We start from the raw sequence: 6,519 nt of genomic DNA on the forward strand, positions 1-6,519 counted from the left end.
TCCATTTTCTGAGAAACTGACAAACGGATTTCCAAACTGTTATACAAGTTTACACTCCCACTAGCAAGTAAGAAGTGTCCTACTTGCTCCACATCCTTGCCAGCATGTGCTATCTCTTGAGGTTTTGATACGATGGGTGTAAGTTGTTACCTCAGAATTGTTTTGATTTACATGTCCCTGATGAATAAGGACTTTGTACATTTTTTAAAGTTTGTCTAGGCCATTCAAGATTCCTCTGTTGAGAATTCTGTTTATCTCTGTATACCATTTTTAAATTGGGGTATTTGAGTTGTTAGTATCTAACTTCTTGAGTTCTTTATAGATTTTGGATATTAACCCTCTGTCAGATGGACAATTGGTGAAGATCCTTTCCCATTCTCTAGGCAAACATTTTGTCCTATTGACAGTGTCCTTTGCCTTCCAGAAGCGTTTTCATTTTAAGAGGACCCCCCTTATCAATTGTTGATCTTAGAGCCCGAGTATTGGTTTTCTGTTCATGAGATTGTCTCTGGCACCAATGTGTTCATGGGTATTTCCCACTTTCTCTTCTATGAGATTTAGTGTATCTAATATCATGTTGATATCCTTGATCTACTTGTACTTGAGTTTTGTGCAGGATGGTTAATATGAATCTATTTTCATTCTTTCACATGTAATAGACACCCAGTTATACCAGCACCATTTGTTGAAGATACTTTCTTGTTTTCATTGTATGATTTTGGATTGTTTATCAAAAATCAAGCATTTGTAGGTCTGGATCTTTTTCTGGATCTTCCATCAATTCTAGTGATAAATGTGCTTCTGTACCAATACCATGTATATTTTATCATTATTGCTCTGTACTACAGCTTGAGGTGAGCGATGGTGATTCCTGCTAAAGTTCTTCTCTTGTTCAGTATTGTTTGGCTATTCTGTTTTTGTTTCTTTGTTTTCCCACAGGACTTTGAGAATTGCTCTTTCAAGGTCTATTAACATTTGGAGGTTTATTCATATGCAGATCAGAGTGAAATGGGTGTGAGTGTATAACAACAGAAGAAGTCATGGCTGCCAAAGCTTTCAAGTCCATGGGAAAGCTCAGTCTGGTGTTAGCAGTTGCAGTAGGTGTGGTGAACTCTGCTTTATGTAATGTAGGTGTTGGACACAGAACTGTTTTCTCTGACAAATTCCATGGAGTACAGGACATTGTGGTAAGGAAAGGGATTCACTTTCTCAACCCTTGGGTAGAGAAACCAATTATCTTTGACTGCTGCTTTTGACCATGAAATGTGCCCATTGTCACCGGGAGCAGACTTGCAGAATGTCAACATCACATTGATCATCCTCTTCTGGCTGATTGCCAGCTAGTTTCCTCATTCCTATACAAGCATTGGTGAGGACTATGATGAGCGAGTGTTGCCATCTATCACCACAGAGATCTTCAAGTTGGTGGTGGCTCAAATCGATGCTGGAGAGTTAGTTACCCAGCGAGAACTGGTCTCCAGGCAGGTGAGCGATGACCTCACAGAGCAAGCAGCAACATTTGGGCTTATCCTGGATGACATATACCTGACACATCTGACCTTCAGGAAGGAGTTCACAGAGACAATAAAAGCCAAACAGATGGCTCAGCAGGAAGCAAGAGAGAGCCAGATTTATGGTGGAAAAGGCTGAGCAGCAGCAGAAGGCAGCCATCATCTCTGCTGAGAGTGACTCCAAGGAAGATGAGCTGATTGTCAATTCGCTGGCCACAGCAGATGCTGGCCTGATTGAGCTGCAAAAGCTGGAAGCTGCTGAGGACATTGCATACCAGCACTGCCACTCTCCGAACATCATCTACCTGCCAGCAGGGCAGTCTGTGCTCCTCCAGCTTCTCCAGTGAGACTAACCCGGCCATGGCCACCATCATTTTGAATGATGCCTTCCTTCTGCCCCATCCCAGAAATCACTTGATGTATAAAGAATGGCTTAAAGTAAAGGAAATAAAAGTATCAATCAATTCAGATATCTTAAAAAAATAAAGTAAAATAAAATAAAATAAAATAAAATAAAATTTTTGTTGGAATTTTGATGGGGATTGTATTGAATCTGTTTATTGTTTTTGGTAAGATGGCCATTTTTACTGTTAGTCACAGCTGTCCATGAGCATGGGGGATCTTTCTATCTTCCAAAATCATCTTCAATTTATTTCTTCAGAGACTTGAAGATCTTATCACAAAGATCTTTCACTTTCTTGGTTAGAGTTATACCAAGATATTTTATGTTATTCATGGCTATTGTAAAGGGTGTGGATTTCTTTCTTGACCTGTTTATCATTTGTATAAAGGAGGGCTACTGTTTCTTTTAGTTAAATTTTTATCCGCCACTTTGCTGAAGGTTTTATCTGTAGTAGCCTCTTGTAGAATTTTTGAGTTGTTTCCATATACTGTCATTTCATTCACAAATAGCGATAGTTTGGTTTCTTCCTTTTTAATTTATATCCACTTGATCCCCTTTAGTTCTATTGCTCTGATTAGAACTTCAAGTACTATACTGAATAGAATGTGGGCAGCTTTGTCTTGTCCCTGATTTTAGGATTATTGCTTTAATTTTTCTCCATTTAATTTGATGTTGGTTATTGTCTTGCTTTATACTGTTTTTATTATGTTTAGGTATGTGCCTTATACCCCTGATCTCTCTAATACTTTTAACATGAAGGGGTGTGGGATTTTGTCAAATGCTTTTTCATCATCTAATGTGATGGTCATGTGTTTTTTCTTTTAGTCTGTTTATATGGTCAACTATGTTGATGGATTTTTGTATATTGAGCCATCCCTGCAAGTAAGATGAAGCCTATTTGATCATGGTGGATGATGTTTTTGATGTTTTCCTGGATTTGGTTTGCGAGCATTTTATTGAGTATTTTTGCACCAATGTTCATAAGAGAAATTGGTCTGAAATTCTCTTTCTTTATTGAGCCTTTGTATGGTTTAGGTGTCAGGGTGACTATCACTTCATAAAATCAGTTTAGCAATGTTCCATCTGTTTCTATTTTGTGGAATAGTTTGAGGAGTATTGATATTAGCTCTTTGAAAGTCTGGTAGAATTTTATACTAAAATTATTATCTTGTTCTGGGATTTTTTTTGTTTGTTTGGAGAATTTTAATGCCTGCTTCTATTTCTTTGGGGGTGATAAGGCTGTTTACATAGTTTATCTGATCTGTATTTAACTTAGGTAACAAGAATTTGTCTAGAAAATCTTCCATTTCATTATGATTTTCCAATTTTTTGGAATATGGACTGTATTTCTTTAAGAGGTTTATTAATTTCATCTTTAAAGGCCTCTATCATCTTTATAAGACAAGATTTAATGTCATTTTCTTGAGCTTTGTCTATGTTAGGGTATCTAGGGCTTGCTGTAGTAGTGTAGCTGTGCTTTGAAGGTGTCATATTGTCCTTGATTTGTTTTTGATTGTGTTCTTTAGGTGGCTTTTAGCCATGTGAATGGATTTGGTCCCTGGATGTTCCTGTTGTAGTAGGTATTGGGAGGGGGTTAACCTCAATAGTCCTGGTATGGCAATCCTATGGTGGATATCCTTGTGCTGTATGGTTCTGGATAAGAGGTCAGTATGTCTTAGAATCTGCAGGTCTGATGCAGGTGGGAAGAGAGGTGGCAGGAAAGTGGAGGCTCACCTGGGATAACAGACTGCTCAGGGAAGTGTGGAGTGCCCCAGATGAACTCAGTGAACAGAAGAGATGGGTGCAAGAATAGAAGCTGACCTGCATGGTTCAGGCTCTGCAGATCTGATGAAGGTGAACAGAGAAGGTGGGGAGAATGGAGGTCTGCCAGGGGATAGCATGCTGCTCAGAACAGATTGGGGTACCCCCAAATTCTTTAGGTTTTACATAAATGAAAATTCAAAGTGCATTCTCTTTTTTTTTTTTTTTCTGGCATGAATCACTTGGGTTAAAATATTTTGGCTCTTTGTAATAATGGTTGTTTACATTGGAGTAATCAGATTTACTTCAATGTTTCTTTCATTGATTTTGAATCTCAGTACACCTTCCATTTGTATTGATAAATAAATTACAGTACTTATTCTGCACCAAAATGGACAGCTATAGCAATCTGATTTATTTACAGAAGTCTGTTTTCACTGACAAAACAAATAAAACCAGAGGGCTGGAAGAAAACTTCGATGTTATCAAATTCACTCTAACCACACTTTAACAACTATTTAAAGTGTGGATGAGTTATAACCATTTTCCATTTTTCTATGAATAATTTATAATTCTCTTTTGGTATCTGTGTCCAAAGTTTATTTGTACTTCAGTAATGATATACCTTGCTAAAAGAAATGTAATGTTTATCTTTCACTGTGGCAGTATCATTTATGGAAATGAGAAAGAGGACTAACAAACACCAAACTACCAAAACTATCTAAAGAACACAATCAACAAAAGCAAGGGCAATATGACACCTTCAAAGCACAGCTACCCTACTACAGCAAGCCTTAGATACCCTAACACAGCTGAAGCTCAAGAAAATGACATTAAATCTAATCTTATAAAGATGATAGAGGCCTTTAAAGATGAAATCAATAAACCCCTTAAAGAAATATAGCCAGTGTTCCACAAAATTGGAAAATCTTACATACAATTGTGAGCTACCTAATATGGGTGCTGAGAGCCATGTTTAGATCTTGAGAAACAGCAGCGTGGACTGGCAAACTTGAGACCTCCTTAGCCCCGATTTTTCTATTTAGAAAGGAATTTTGTGCATTTTTCTTTTTAAAATTTTTTATTGGATATTTACTTTATTTAAGTTTCAAATGTTATCCCCTTTCCTGGTGCCCCACCCCCACCCCCATGGAAATCCCCTATCCCAACCTCCTTCCTCCTGCTTCTATGAGGGTGTTCTTCTACCCACCCACCCAATCCTGCCTCTCTGCCCTCAAATTCCCCTACACTGGGGTATCCATCGAGTCTTCACAGGATTAAGGACCTCTCTTCCCAATGATGCCATCCTCTGCTACATGTGCGTCTAGAGTCATGTAGTCCCTCCATGTGTACTCCTTGGTTGGTGGCTTAGTAGTGGCTTTAGCTCAGTTGTCATCAGTGAGGCCTCACCCAGAAACTGATGTGACAAAATGCAGACACCAAGAGCCAAACTTTAGATGATGCTGTGGGAAACCACAAAGGGAGGGAGGAAGGATTGTAGGGGCCAGTGGTCAAGGATAACAGAAAAACACAGCCAATGGAATCAACTAACCAGAGCTTATAGGACTCATAGAGACTGAAAGGGCAATGACGGAGCCTGCATTGGTCTGTGCTAAGTCCTCTGTATATAAGCTATGGTTTTATTAGCTTGGGGTTTTTGTGGGACTCCTAACAGTAGAAGTGGTCTGTCTCTGACTCCTGTGCCTGTTTTCAGGACCCCTGTCCTTTTACTGCGTTGCTGCAATGAGCCTTGCTATGAAGGTTTGGGTTTACATTTGTTATAACTTGTTATGCCATGTTCTGTGGATATCCCTGGGAAGGTTGCTCTTTTCTAATTGAAATGAAAGAGGTGTTTATCGAGAAAAGAGAGGAGGAATTGGGGGGTGGGGGGAGGTTAGGAAAAGAGGAAGGATGGAAGCTGGATGGGAGAGGCTGGTCCAAGATACCATGTGGGTTTTTGTACATAAATGAATATAATACTGTAAAATATTGGCCAAACATCTTTGATGGTTGTTTTTTTATTTTTACCGTGCTTTTAATTGAAATAGAATTATATCACCTTGTTTTGTTTTGTAATAATCTCTTGCAGCCCAGGATAGCTTCAAGTTCACTGTGTGGCTTAGGCTGGACTTGATTTCTAATTTCAAGATGTACCTTATTCCATTTATCCATTCATGTGTTGATGGATATCAGGCTAGTCCAATATCTTTCTTACTGTGAATGATAATGCTAAAAACCATTGATGTGCAATTATCTCTGTGCTATTTTGACTGAGATATACTCAAGCATATACTCAAGAGAAATAGGATTGATCTTATCAGAGTTCTATTTTCTGCTGTTTGGCATACTCCCATGCTGATTTTTGTAGTGGTTGTAAAAAGTGTTTCTTTTCTCTGAATCATTACTGGGTCTCATGTTTGTGATGGCTAAAGACGTTGACTTTTTTCATGTGTTCACTGGTCATCTTTATTTTCTTTAAGAAGTATTTTCCTTGTTTTATTTGTCAATGATTGAATTATTTATATCATACTAATATAGATCCACAAAGTCATCAAGGTCACATGAACATAGAAATAGAACTATGTCAGGGAATAAAGGAGACTAGCAGAATGGGGGCAGATGAAAAAAGGGGTTGTGGACCTACTAAAGGGTCATATGTTAAATATACTCAGTACACTTACATGACGTTTTTCTCATGTAAACTAGTTTCACATAAATAATCATATAACAATGAAAATATTTCCTTCAAACAAAACTAGAACTTATTGTGATTTTGTGTTACTTTTTGTATTATGGTAGAATTCTATAGATGGACAGAACCAAACAGGGTATCCTATCTGTTTA

The 6,519-nt window shown here is 38.0% G+C and overlaps 1 pseudogene; it reads left to right on the forward strand.

Moving 5' to 3' along the window:
• Window positions 1–1,040: 1,040 nt before the first annotated feature.
• On the forward strand, window positions 1,041–1,858 carry Gm6446 (annotated as a pseudogene).
• The last annotated feature ends 4,661 nt before the right edge of the window (window positions 1,859–6,519 follow it).

The sequence above is a fragment of the Mus musculus genome, chromosome X, assembly GCF_000001635.26.
Source record: "Mus musculus strain C57BL/6J chromosome X, GRCm38.p6 C57BL/6J".
NCBI classification, from domain to species: Eukaryota; Metazoa; Chordata; class Mammalia; order Rodentia; family Muridae; genus Mus; species Mus musculus.